The sequence below is a fragment of the Triturus cristatus genome, chromosome 4_2 (assembly GCF_964204655.1).
Source record: "Triturus cristatus chromosome 4_2, aTriCri1.1, whole genome shotgun sequence".
Lineage (NCBI taxonomy): Eukaryota > Metazoa > Chordata > Amphibia > Caudata > Salamandridae > Triturus > Triturus cristatus.
Genome location: NC_140586.1, coordinates 175,807,521 through 175,822,012, shown reverse-complemented (window position 1 = coordinate 175,822,012; position 14,492 = coordinate 175,807,521). Strand labels below are relative to the sequence as shown.

Sequence of the window (14,492 nt, the reverse complement as noted above, 5' to 3'; positions counted from 1 at the left end):
ATCGGTAAAGTTTGGTATTTAAGAAGTGGTAAATTGTATGCTACCTACATATGGCCCCTGGTCTTTAAATTCTGCCTCAGACCCTCCTCCAACTAGTTTGTTTAGTTGCCCCATTTACCTCATGGGTCCCTACAGGAGTAGAGTAGTCCTTCTTCTGTGTTTGTGGTTCTCTCCTTGCACCTTACTTCCATCCATAGTGCCGTTTGAGCCCCGCCCCATGGGTTTGAGCTCTTTTTTTAAGTGGAGCCTAGCGGCAGCGTGCATGCGCTGCTCACTCTGCGAGGTGTGCTGCATTAGGATATGCACTAGCAGCCCCGCCCACTCTCCGGCCATATTTATCATTGGCTTTGTGTCATTGTCCTTCTTAAATAGAGGCTTCTGACTCGTAAATGGGCTTGTTGGTCCCGCCTTGCTACCGCCTTGTCTCCATTTGTTACGGCCCATAACAACGGAACCATTTATAGGGGTGGGCGGAATTTGCGTAATCGTGTTACGCAAATCTCCGCGAAACGGTAAAAAATCTCCGCGAACACGCAGAAATTCCGCGAACACGCGGAATTGCTTGATCGCGATACTTTTTTCCTGTTCGCGATCGCTGTTTGCGTGCTCGGGGTGAAATATCTCGCGAACACGCATATTGAGAACGCGAACAAGCCAAAAATTTCGCGAAGTCGCGGAACGCAGATTTTTGGTCAATTTCGCGTTCTTCGCGGAACGCGAAATTACCCAAATTCCGCAAATTCCGCGAGCGGAACGGATTTTACCGCCCAGGCCTAATTTATTTGGCTCCTTATACGGCTTGCTTTATCTAGGGGGTGAGCACTATTTTTAGGTCTCGCCTGACCCAGCGCATGCGCTGGTCTGGCGCGACTTTTTGTGAGGGCTTAAAAAAATGCTGCCATGGCCAGCCTAGAGCTACAGTGCATGTGCGCGGGCGCGCGCGTACGAGCAGAGGCTTTCCTCCTCATGCTCATTAGGCGCATCGCTCGCCGCGCTTGATCACGAACGCGGTCACTTTCACTTTTGCGGCCGTGCGTTTACTATCGCTCGGCCAATACTTGTTGAACAATTGGAAGACTTTGCAGAGATGGCCCGGACATGTTTGTGAATAGTTGGCCTTTTTGTTGAACTCTGCAAACCTGCAACTGCAAAATAGCTCATTTGGTAACCCGGAAATGTACAAAAGAACTTTTAAAACGTGGCACACGAGGCTCACTGTATGTATTTGTTTTATTTAAAGTTGGAGGTTTCTAGGAACGCTTTCCAGACTTGCAGAGCAAAGCACATTTGTTAGCAGTACCCTTACAAACAGTACTGTAATATATACTGCCTATCGTGTATGTTTTTTAAAGAGTGTTTTACAGTGATTTAGCAAATAGTATACTGGTTAAAAGCTAGCCATTTGTAGGAGTGCTTTAAATACGTGTATTTGGTGCATGGTATATGTAAATGAGAGTACATTTGTTAGCAATATGAGGTGGAATGGCCACTATTCAGGCACGTAGCTCACACATTTGTTAACAGTGTGGGCTCGATACCCAGAGGTAAGCTTAGACCTAAAGTCTAAATATAGCCCTGCAGTCTAGGGGCCGATTCACACTGGTAAACCTAGACTTTAGGTCTAAGTTTTTTACCTTTGTGAATTAGGCCCTCAGACTTCAGGTTATATTTGTTTACAGCAGGGTGTGTACAAACTTGCTAGTTACATTTGTTAATAGCAGGATGTTTACAGGGTTGCTTTACAAGCATGTAGCACACTCACATTTGTGAACAGCTGTATGTTTACAGGGTTTCTTTACAAGCATGTAGCACACTTACATTTGTTAACAGCAGGATGTTTACAATGTTGCTTTACAAGCATGTAGCACACTTACATTTGTTAACGGCGGTATGTTTACAGGTATTTTTTACACGCATGTAGCGCACTTACATGTGTTAACAGCAGGATGTTCACAGAAGCGTTTGTCAGAAAATGTATGTAATCAATATTCGTGTAACATGCAACTCACTGGAGTCGCTTGGTAGCACACTTTGAAACGTTGTATGCACACATTTATCCACAAACACACACACGTGTAGTTTCAGTCCTAAAACAGTCTCAAGTGAGGCAGACCCCTGCCAAGACGCTTGCATTTTTAAAGCGTTGCCTCATAGCCAAAACAAGCATTGGCACAGCCAATAGGTCTCGCTTTTGGAACCTTATAAGTGTTTAGCCATGCAACAGTTGATGTTGTTGCACCAAGGATATTGTGCTGCATAACTAAATACTTAAAAGGTCCCAAAAGCGAGACCTATTGGCTATGCCAATGCTTGTTGTATTTGGCACTAATGGGGACAATAGCGGCAGCTTTTTTAGGAATTTGCATTATGATCGCTGTGCAGCTTTAAGAACACCGCGATCATTTTCAATTTTAATTTTATTTATCTTTCATGTTGAGTGCGGTGCCGCTTCAAGGACACTGCGCTCGGTTTCCTTCTTTATTTATTTAACTTTAACACTCAGCGCGGCGCCCGCTTCAATGACCCCGCTCTCAGTGTTAAAGTTAAAACAAGCATTGGCATAGATCAATAGGTCTCGCCTTTGGGACCTTATAAGTGTTTAGACATGCAACAGTTGATGTTGTTGCACCAAGGATATTGTACTGCATAACTAAATACTTATAAGGTTCCAAAAGCGAGACCTATTGGCTATGCCAATGCTTGTTTTAGCATATTCATGCCATCCCAATGCAATGACTCTGGGCCTCATTGACGCCTTGGGAATCAAAGGGCTCGCAAGGGCAGCATTACCTCCTCAAATAAATCCTTTTATATGGAAATTGGGTCACTGGACAGATGGAAAACAGCAGGAGAGCGTGCCAAAAGGAGCTGGGGAGAAGGGGCCTACGAGGAGGGGCGCTGGCCGCATGGGAGCCGCCGGGAGACAGGCAGGCATGGTGGTCTGAGCCGTGGGGAGCATGCATTGTGCCATGTCCCTGGATACGGAATACCTTCCAGGTCGTAGTGGGCAGCATGTCCAGGTCACCGCATCTGCAATGAACATGATGCTTCGGGTGTCTTTTTAGAAGTTCGTGAGAAGACATGGGAGAAAAATACATGCAAGCCCACTCATTGATGCATGCAGAAATGCGAACCTTTCTAGCCTCCACCAAGAGCAGAGCTCTGACAGGTCGTTTGGCTGGCAGTCAGTCAAGAAAATGTTTTCAACTCTGCCGATGTGACTCTTTCTGGAGGCAGACACAACTAAAAAGGAGTTTTCAAAGCACGGCTGAGATTTGTAGGACTTTTTTTAATCTAGCGCCTTATCTGCGGGGAGGCTCTGGAGCTCTATTAGAGGCGCTCGTAATTGAGTTCTGGACGGTCTAGGCAAAGAGAGAGATAGTGAGAGACGGAGAGAGAGGGGAGCTGAGAATAAAGAGAGAAAGATCAGAAGAATAAACCACAAATATGTGACAGAAAACGTACAGACCATGTTTAAAGTGGTGGGTTGCTCTTTGCTGGGGGGAGCTCCGGAGGGGCTGATTTACATGCCGGACATGGAGACTGTGGAAGCTGCCATCTTAGGAGAGAAGAAGAGCTGCTGCTTCCTTCCGCTTCCCCACCGCCTCGGCTTGTCTGTTAGCAACATAGGCAGAGCAGACAACGGGAGGGTGAGGGAGCAAAGGCAACACTCCACATGCGTGTGGGGAGGGAACAACATATTCAAGAGCTCGCATGCAAGCAGTGCATGTCCAACGAGCCGTCATACCAGCACACGCGCAATACCAAGCGCCGAAAAAAAAAATGTGGGTTGCGAGCAGAGACAATGGGAGGGGCGGGAGCATAGGCAACATGGGCAGCGGTTGGAGACAGGAGCGGATCACAAAGACCCGCAGATGCAACGAGATGCAGCAGGCAAGCAAGAAACTTATTCTTATTAAAGTTTCATGTGGACTTGGCGGGGGAGTTATTTTGGTGTAAACTTTGTGAGCTTTGTGTAAGGCGTTGGCAGGAAATGGGATTGCTCAAGCAGCAGCACGAGGGCAGAGACTGGCACAAGTGAACGTGCGCTGACAATAACATCACGCCAGATCAGGAGCTCATACTTGACACGATCTCGCCCGAATATAAATGCAAAATAATAATGTCCCATCTTCGGGGAAAGCAAGCAGGAGTCGGAGTTTACTGGGAGGAGTTATTGTTGGAGAGCTCGTGATGGGCGTGTGCACGTGGCGGGATGGAGAGCGCGACTCCGGAGTGGACACACACCCTGGAGGAGGCACCGAGTGGGAGTCATACAAACAGGAAGTGGGATAAGGGAGGGGGTGGCAAATGGTGTGCACTTTCGCGGCCGCTTTGATGTTCTCAGTGGCCGCACGGCTCACTGAGAACATCAAAGCGGCCGCAAAAGTGATCACGCAGGCTGACAAATGGTGCGCGCGCCCGCCGCACATGCACTGTAGTTGGAGACCTGAAAAGCCACTAGACTGCACTTCCAAATCCCGCTTACTAAAACTCTCGCCAGGCAGCGCTAAAGCGCTGGCTCAGGCGAGACCTAAAAAGGAGGAAACTAGAAAAGACTTAACAGTCTAAATCATTAAGTAAAAGACATGCAACCTTCACTTGTGATAAATTAAATACTAGAATCAGGACACCTAAGTGAGGCATTTCAATCATAATTCAAATATACCCCATTAATAGTTCCATAGACAATTAACTTACCCAAGATGGAGTGAAACACTGGTTCCTGCCATATAAATATAGATTTTCTTTTATAAAGCAAACCTATTGCACCTCACAGTCCACACTTATCTTGAGTAGAGGGGCATGTTATTCCCTCTGTTTTTCATCAACACAAATTCGACCAGGTCAAATTCAAAATAAATAATACTAAAATTAATATTCAAGGACATTAAGTTAAAATACATTATAATACCAAACATTCAATAGGTTGTGACCTTTCAGTACAATCTTCTTTCTCGTTAGTCAGCACAGGATTTAAAATGAAGCAATTTCCTTTGTTTTTTGTTTTTTTATTAATGTCTGGCGAAGCAACTGTCACTTTGTTTGATAAGCATCAAATGGGCTTTGGGCCAGCCCCATTGAAATCAGTGGACTGCATGCTTCAGCCCCAGTCAGCCACTAGACTGAGGCACTATCACATCTTGGCTCTGCCCAGAACATTTTAGTCTCCTCATTTGGATCCATCATTTATCCTTCAATGTTTAAACTTGAATGCATTAATCTCAAATGTACACTATCATCACAATCTGTCACATTCAATCCTTTTTTGCAAATATTTATTTTATACATAAAGCATTCTTTTTTTTCTCATTGTGGCAGCCATTTTTAAGATTCATTTGAAATAGAGTGTAAGCTTGACCTTAATACGGCTAACCAACTTGCAGGTCCTTTATAGATCAAAATGACCCGACCAAGTATGCCGCCCTGAATCTCGCTAGAGCAGCAAAAGATGTGGTCTCTAGATTTTGGGAATACATTTCAGGGTCAGGCTGTATAATTTCTATCAGGTTTATCCTGACACAGCATAAGGTGCTTCTTCTCTTCCATGCTCCTACTTTCTGTAGTTATAAATTACTCCAAATTCTTAAATAAAGATTCACATCAGTTTCGAAGGCTGCAAAAATAAGACCAGTTAAAGACGTCATGTCATTTTACTTTCAAGAATAATGAAGTCGTTTTGTTGCATGTATAATTAAATTTTAAAATATCATGCAGTTAATTATAAGTATCATGAGACACGTTAACTGTTTCAATATCTTTGCTAGTTTCCAATGCTGCTAAGGCAAAACATTAATGACACCATTTCACTTTCCTATAAAGACTAAGTGAAGAGTGGTATTATACGCATATAGACATTTTTAACTATCAAATCACTTATCAGCATCAAGAGACTTGTGAACTTTTAAATATCTTTGTTGTAATTATTTCTTATACCTTTTTCCAGTCATATGTAGTTTTTTTTTTTTAACTACTTGTGTTGATCACCTATTATGAACGATTTTTGATTAATCTATACAGTAAAATACTTACAACCAATTGCTGCTTTTCAGAACACCCAGCAGCTTCTCATCATTGTGCCAGGCAGCCGCTGCTGTTCAGCGTGAAAAGTGGCTTTTTTCACTCCATCACAGAGTTGCTGCTAAAAAACACTGGCAAAGCTAATCATCTAGTTTAAAAATCAAAATGCAAGGCAACTTTTTTTTGACTTTGTCAATTCTTATTTAATACTATGAATCTAGAAACTGGAAGATTAACTAGCACACACAACGCTCATTAGGGAAATTTCAATCCAGATGCAACAGTCTCTATATCAGTCCCAATACAATGCTGTAAGTGTCCAACGGCTTTCTTTTCTGAGAACTTGGAAAAAATGCCTCATCCACATTAAATTCTATTCCATGCTTAAACTTTTGACACTGCTACAGCTGGGGACGGAATTCAGTATGGGAAACTCTTGTTTTTCTGATTTCCATGCACAGAATTTCCACTTAAATGCTCATTATCCACTTGGGTGTCTCTTATTTTATTATATAACCGTTTCGTATTATGATCGAAATGTACTGAATAACAGGCAAAATAGGATTTTCAGCCCTTCTGTTTGGTCATGAACCTAATCAAATACGATGGGGCTTACACCACGTCTTGATGTAACCCATATGGGCCGGAATACCATTATTTTCAAATCCACACGATGGAAAAAGTTTAAATGCAAGTCAAATCTTTATAAACTTACATTTTTAAATAGTACGGACAAGCATTTCAACGTGAATGAGATTAAACTATTGAAATGGGACATTTTCTGAAGGTGAAATTTTATCGAAGAAACCAGTAGCAAGCAGCCAATGGACAGCAGGTAGTACTTCGGATATTCCTGCAATTCATCTTTAAACAGATCTGAAGTAGGCTGAACTGTGGTTAGACAAGGTTTATATTTTATGAAAATATTTAACTATTTAAATTATTGCATTTTCTAACATTTCAGAATACTGGTTTCAGACCTAATAATCCTTAGATCCTTGTGGGAAAACTGGAAAGACCAAACAGTTTCACATTTGGGGGTAAAATACAGTGCAATATTTGAAGTTATCAGCTTATAATGCATTGGCAGCACAAACTGTGGGACTGTAGGGTTATAAATATTGCACATGCTAGACATGCAATTCTGTTGTGCCTCATATGAAACAGTGGCTAATTCACCTACATTTGACTACAGTGGGGGGGGGGAAAGATTAATCTGACTCGAATTATACAAACATTAGGTCATTCTTAGCAGTCTAAATGTACTCCACATGCTATCTCACCTAGAAACAGGCAAACTTATTGACAATATACTGTCAAAAACAGCTACTTCGATGTACTTTTGTAATTTAATATACAGTTCTGAGATTGTAAGCAATCTAGGAGCAGCATATAAAAAATATGGATCCAAAAATAAAATGTGCGCTAAAGCATATTTTCAGAAAGGAGCAGCCAACTAGCAAAAAAAAAAATGTTAAACTATAGGGAGATTAGGGTGAGGAGTGGGGAAGCAACACTGGGCTATTACTATCAAAAAGGCAGGTTGGAGGGGGGGAACCTAGGGATCGGATAAAATGGGTGGGGTGGAGGGGGAGCACGACAAGAGGGGAAGGAATTCAAAAAATACACGCCTTGCCATGAAGGGGTGAAAACGAAAGAAAAGTAGTTCCCTAAATATAAACAGTGAAAGGATAAAAATCACTCATTCAAAAGGATGGTAAAGAATATTCACTCCAGGGGAACAGTACAAGAGGAGGAAGGAAGGCCATGAAATAACAAACATTGGCAATGATAAAAGGTCTAGTCTTTCGGGCACCTTGGTTTGCCAATGCTATTAGGTGATGCTGTGCAGTACAGGGAAAAAAAAGAAAACAAAATGAGTCATAACACGTGTGTACATTTCATGATACTACAGGGGCACGCATGTATGATCAAATATGCATGTACCCACTGAATGATGCAGGTGGAATTTTATTAGTTTTATATTTATGGGTGCAGGAGACACTTGGTGCGGTAAAGAAAACATACAATATTAATTGCATTAAAGCACATTTCTACAAGCGGAGCGAACCAACAGCAAACGGGAGTTCAAGTGTCCTCCACGAAATGTATTTCAAAAGTAATTAAAAGAATCTTGAGAGGTCGGAGGAAACGGAGGATTTGGGGTGGGGGTGCGAGGAGGGAAGCAACAAGGCAACAGGGAGTGGGGTTGGTCAGAGAGGGGTCTTCAAAAAAATAAGAAGACAGGTTGGATAGAAGGCATAAAGGGGTGGAAAAGCAGCACACATGGCAGACAGTAACAGATTTGATGGGGAATAAGCACACAACAGCAGCACACAAAGGAGAGAGCAACAAGGAGCACGGGGAGAAGCACATTAGGGAGGGCGCTGAAAAACACCCATTTCATTGAGTGCTTAACCAAAGAGGAAAAAAGTAGTTACTTAAAAGTAAGCAGTGGAGCAATAGAAGTCAGCCAATTGAAAGACTGGTAAAGAGACTGTGTTCCAAAGTAGGGGCAGAAACAAGAGGAAGATACGCCACACCATAAGAAGCAAAGAAATGTGTCCAAAGTAACCAATAGGCAGGCTCCCAAGCACACCAAGCAAATGGTATGGTCCTCAAGAGGCGTTCACGTATGAGACAGCTAAACGCTTTCCAGTATGAGAGACTCAAAAAGGAAGGCAAATGAGGTTGAAAAGAAAGATCATGATAATCAATAGGTTGCACTAAAGCCCACTGTATTCATTGGAATGGTCAATATATGTAATCCTACAATAAACTACTCTAGCCATCTGAAAGTCTGACCAAAAAGACTGAGCTGATGGCAAATAAAACAAATAAGAGGCCAGAAACGAAGGCTCATCTGCAAAGCATCTACACTAAAATAAATAAAAAAGTGAGCTCAGAAGGAACAGCTCCCTATCAAGTTTGCGCGGCCGCGAAAGTGAAAGTGATCGCGGTAAAGCGCAGCACGCGCGCCCACGCACATGCACTGTAGCTCTAGGCTGGCCTGGTAGCACTTTTTGGAGCCCTCTCAATAAGTCTCGCCAAACCAGCGCATGCGCTGGGTCAGGCGAGACCTAAAAAGATAGAAACAGAGCGCGGTCTCCTTGAAGCGGCGCCGCACTCAGTTTTAAAGTTAAACAAACATGTTCAATGCAATAGATCTCGCCTTTAAGCGAGTTTAAGCTATTGGAATTGTCATTTACAATGCCAATAGCTTAAACTCACGTAAATGCGAGACCTATTGCATTGCAATGCTTGTATTTTAGTGTCCCCAAGCCATTAGGTGTGGCCTTTGTGTGACGCACATGCACACGCAGGCAGACAGGTGTCCACAAGCCAACACATGACAGACACCCATGTTACATGGTTCACCAGACATCCTCACAAACACTACTAACACCCCTCAGAGCTCTCCGTTTTCTGTACATCAGACTTGTGTGTGACGTCTTCCCGTCATATCGGACCTTTTGCGTCACACTTAATGCCGATCATAAAAGGAGGGCCATGCTGACATCTCCAGGCCTGCTTTGTCTTTGCCTTGAAGGGATATAGTTTTATGATTATAGTGAACATAATGAAAATATCAGAACTACAATTACCAGAATGCAATTTTAAGTGAACTGAATGCCTATATAGCTTTTACGTTGGTCTGTGCTCGGTGGGGTTAGTTCCAGTCAGTACTGTTTTTGTTTGCATTCTATGTTTAGCATTCGCCTTTAGTTATCCAAAACTACAGGTGAAAGATTTTAAGGTATAAATTGATGATGTATTTACACGCGATCAGGGGTAGATAACGCGTGTTCTGGTTTCTGCACAGATCTGTAAACATTCCGTTTCTGGAAGCCTTAGGCATACGATCACTGCTGCTGCTCTGTCGTTCAATCACATTATTCCCCGTTGACCTTTTAATATTTTATTTTTATCATTAAATCTTTTAGATTAAACGTTTCAGTATGCTTTTTCCTCTACACTCGCCTACTTTCAAGCCCAACGTATTTACATGGTTTAAGAACAAATATACTCCCGTGGAACAGAAAACAAAGAGTTATTTCTTGATCGAGGTTTTTCAGCAACAAACACACATTCATTTCACTTTGAACTTCATTAGGTTAATAAACAGTGAAAACACGGACACACAACAAATACTTTCATTACAGAGGGAGCAGCAGTGTATTAATTACCCCAGCCCACCTGATGACGCCACCGAGCCCCAGTAACACCGGTAGTAACAACAGTAGTAGCAGCAGTAGCTCAGGGTGGGACCCGTTAAGCAAAACAAACCCTTACATCCGAGGGCTTCCTCCAAACACTGCTGACCGGGATCCGGTAAAACTGTTCCAGCCGTAAGTACTTTTTTTCCAATGTTAACAACATGTAAATCTTAATTCATTTTTTAATATGTGTAATTTGGGTGATAGCCTCAAACAGAAACGTACGTTAAAACATTAGTGAAGTAAATCAGTTGTTCAACCCTAGAATACATGTTTTTAAACTGGTCACTACACTTGTGTAACAATTTACTTTTTCAAAAACAGATTTTCCACTTTAAGTTGAGCAGGGAGATGTTTCGTTGGCTTTTAATCGCTTAAGTGCATTTCTAGACCAAAACGCTGGTTTTTATTTAAATAGTTACAAGCTCCAAAAATATGTTTCGCATTTACGCGAGTTTAAGCTATTGGCATTGTAAATGACAATGCGTTTTATTTATGTTTCAAAAACCAAAACATAAATGAAAGGCATTGTCATTTACAATGCTAATAGCTCAAACTCGCATAAATGCGAGACCTGTTGCACTGCAAATGCTTTTTTTTTTATTAGAAGCGTTGGAAAAACTGTCTGCCAGTCACCCCGCTTCCTTGCTGTGATTAGTCCCTACCTGCAGGGGGGGGGCGGGGCTCTTCGGACACCAGGTATTCTTCTAAGGCTCACACACTGAGCAATGGTTTGTTGCTACACAGCGCGTGCGCCGCTTCAATCCGCGGATCCCCGAACATGGTGAGAGGCTCAAGGCCAGCGCGGGTCTTCAAGAGCTACCTTGGAACAGAGAGGCAAGTACGAGGGGTAGAGTGCATACAACAAGGCCCACGAGGCTCAGATGGTCTGAGAATCACAGGCGCTTCAAAAACGTACTTTCTCTGAGGAAGCGCCGCACTCGGAAATGGATGGAATACAGTCTCCTGGCGGGTCAGGGGGTGAAGGGAGTTGCGAGCTGGGTTGATTTTGTGGTGTTGAAAACTCTCCACATAAACGAGCCTTCCCCAGAGAGTTAAAAAAAAATAACAATAATAATTGAGTAAATAAACAGGTACCAGGTTCATAAAAAGACGTAAGAAAGAGGGTAATATGAAGAATAATATTATACACTGAGTCTTAAGTCTGCCGCAAAGCAGGCGTCCCTGCAGGATCGTGGCTGATATGAAAGCCTCCTCCAAGCGTCTCACAGGACTCTAGTGGGGTCCCTCGCCGTCCTCCCGCCTTCCGGGGAGGCCACCACAGCTCACTGGCCACAGCGGAGCCGAGGATCACTTCTAGCCAGGCAGACTTAACGGCCACCTCTGTACCAGATTGCCACCGCTCATGCCGAATGTGTTGGCCACTGCACCCCCCTCCGACTGGCACCGCAGTTCCCTTATTACAGCAGCTGTGTGCTTTTCCCGACCCCTGCCAAGCCATTGCCCTGAGGCTATAGCTGGCTGAGGAGGGTGTGAGTAAGAGAAGGGGCCTCGCCGAGGGCCTTTTGTTGGCACCTTTCCACTGCAGTATTTTTCAGGCCTTGATGGGTTTGTGTGTGTTGGGGGAATATGTTTTCTTAGGCCTCACTGTGAATCAACTTAGTGCCAGTATCGACAACAGTCCCTATCCCCTCCCCCACAGCAATATCCTGAAGAAATAAACAGACAAGACACCTTCTTTGTGGAGAAAATTGCTGCAGGTTTTTTTGCATAACAAATATGCCAACATGGTGAGTTATCTTACTGGCAATCCCAGGGCAGGCGGCCTCTTGCCGCCTGCCCACCTGATGAGCCAAATTACACCGTGGCCATAGCCAATCAGTGTTTGCCAGATTTGGTGGGAGGATCCCACCGGTTGACCACCCCATGACTCATGCCCCCAGAAGGAGGCGGAGCGTTCCAGGCAACCCCCGGTTTCTCAGGTCCACAACCGCCCGTAGGACTAACGGGGCGCCGTCGCTCCTCCAGGGTCCAACGCGAGGACCTCCCTGGGGATATTTGGCCTTTGCACTCTTGCTGTGCTCGTGCAGAGGGTACCCCTCTATACCTTACAGCCTATGGATCACCCTGTAACTGTGCCTGCAAAACAAAATAATAAGTTAGACAAACTCACCCCCCTACCCCCTGCCTGAATGCCGGGTAAACGGTAGGGAGGGAAACGGTGTCAGGGCAGCGGGAAAAGAGGACGCCCAGTGGGCGGGAGAGGTATATGTACCCTGCCCACTCCTGCCCGGAAGTGACGCGGGCACGCGGACCCTTATGGGGTCGCAAACACTGGACGGCTGCCTCATGTGCCATCATGTTGCACTAAGGGGGGCCGCCCTCTGAGGAGGATCCCCTTCGTGGACACTGGGCAGCCCGCATAGTGCCAATATCGGCAACTCTCCCCATCCCCCCCACAACAATAGCCTGGAGAAATAGCAGTCACCCCATGCCCCCCCCCACCAAGTTAGGCCTAGTTACCTACACCCTGCTGATTCCAAGGCCTCCCCCAGATCAGGCAAGAAGAGGTCCTTTCCCACTCTGGACAGGTGTATCCCATCTACATCAAAACACCCTATGGACTTAGCATGCAGTAACACATGTTGGATGAACCACACCCCTATGTTCGTTGAATTTTTCGCATGGCACTGTTAGCCCTCCTGCGCGGGGTCTCCATGGCTTCCCCTGATTGCCCTCCTACCCAGGAAAGTAAAGTAATTGCCTCCCAGGTGTATGGCCAAAATTGTTGGGAGGGGAGACACCCCCCGTCTGTGTCGCAGCCTCTACAGCAAGCTGTTCCAGCGCATGCCTGGGAACCCCACTCACAGGACGCCCGGAAGGCCCTCCCCCCAGACCGTTGGTCCTGGCAACTAGAAAAAATGCTAGGTTGCAAAACCAATTTTGTTGAGCACTGCACACTATTCTATACAACTAATCCAAAATTCTAGCCCGTATGGGGATCAAACCCACAACCGTTGCGTTATAAGCACCATGCTCCAACCAACTGAGCTAACTGGCCAAGGCTTGCACATATTTGCCTAATAACACTGCACCCCAACAAACCTCAGGTGCCTCACAGGTGTACCTATGGTATCTTTCGCCTGTACATAAAACACTTAACCTGTCCTCCGGCCACTCCCCTGGTTGGCAGTTGACGGATGTACCTTTTAACACATTGGGTTTCACCTCGTCCAACCTGCATGATGCGCTCAACTGACAAGCCTGCCCAGAACGCTGGTCCTGCTGCCCCTTTAAAAGAGTGCTTGCAAAGTTGCCTGCCAGTACCCGCAAGCCTGACATTTAATCATGCCTTCCATACCTGTTCAACCCCAAAATGGTAAGGGGCACGCTGTCAGCATGAACCAGAGTACCCCTCTCCCGACGGGCCAGGTAAGGGGCGACCAGACACACTGGGCCATACTTGTATCTCCCATCTGGGTGTAACAGAATACCCTTCAGCCAAGCCTGGTCGGAATGGGCCCTTCTCCCTACCCCTTGTAAGGGAGCAGCACACCCGCCCGTCATCTTAGGTGAAAATTGGGACATAAGTCCCCTTGTTGGCTGACCGCTCCCAAGGATATTTTGCTTAACTGAAGCAACCTGTATCATGCCGCTGTGGATCAGAGGACACGGAGTAAACCTATGGTCAGTGTACCTGTATCCTCTTAACTATACAAAATGCGCTCTGATAGTAGTCCGTCTTTGTGATCCTAACCCTCTATTCCAACCATATTAGGGTACCAGCACCCTATTGGGAATGGCAAACTCACGCCCCAGCTGACAGGATAGAGCCTATTCGTACTCAATTCTATAAAGACCTAACCAACACCTCAAACCCTGACAAGAGGAGGCCAGCTAACCTGCCCCCACTCTGTATAAACAACACCCAGTGCAATAGTCTGGGAAGCTGCCACCCAGAAAACCCTCCCCGGCACCCAGCGGTCATGCAGTCGCTCTTTAGCCTGAAACTAACGACGTTCACATGGGGATGAAGTCAAAGGACCCACCCCTCAGCTCATGCTTGCAACCTGTCCCATGCATCACCCTAGTCAGAGAAGGACTGCAGCGAGCATGTCATCCCCAATTGCCGGCCCAGGTCCCCACCCCTCACGTGAGAAGCCCATGGCCAGACTCCTGTTGCCGCCTACTAGAATGCAGGCCTGCGTGTGGAAAAGCTACTGGAATGGGGCGAACAATCAAGCCGTTTGCCTGCCCCTTCTAAATATGTGAATGCTCAAAGTCCAATAACTT

At 45.1% G+C, this 14,492-nt stretch overlaps 1 protein-coding gene across 4 annotated transcripts in view; it reads left to right on the top strand.

Moving 5' to 3' along the window:
* The first annotated feature begins 10,196 nt into the window (after positions 1-10,196).
* Positions 10,197-14,492, top strand: part of LOC146833292 (uncharacterized) — a 172,657-nt gene continuing 168,361 nt past the window's right edge. For 2 of the 4 annotated variants that reach the window (XR_014960219.1, XM_085600061.1), the window contains exon 1: positions 10,197-10,370. The gene's annotated coding sequence lies outside the window, so the exon portion shown is untranslated. Of the gene's footprint in view, positions 10,371-10,893; positions 11,076-14,492 lie in introns of those variants that run through there. The other 2 variants (XM_085600060.1, XR_014960218.1) reach the window with 2 other exon arrangements.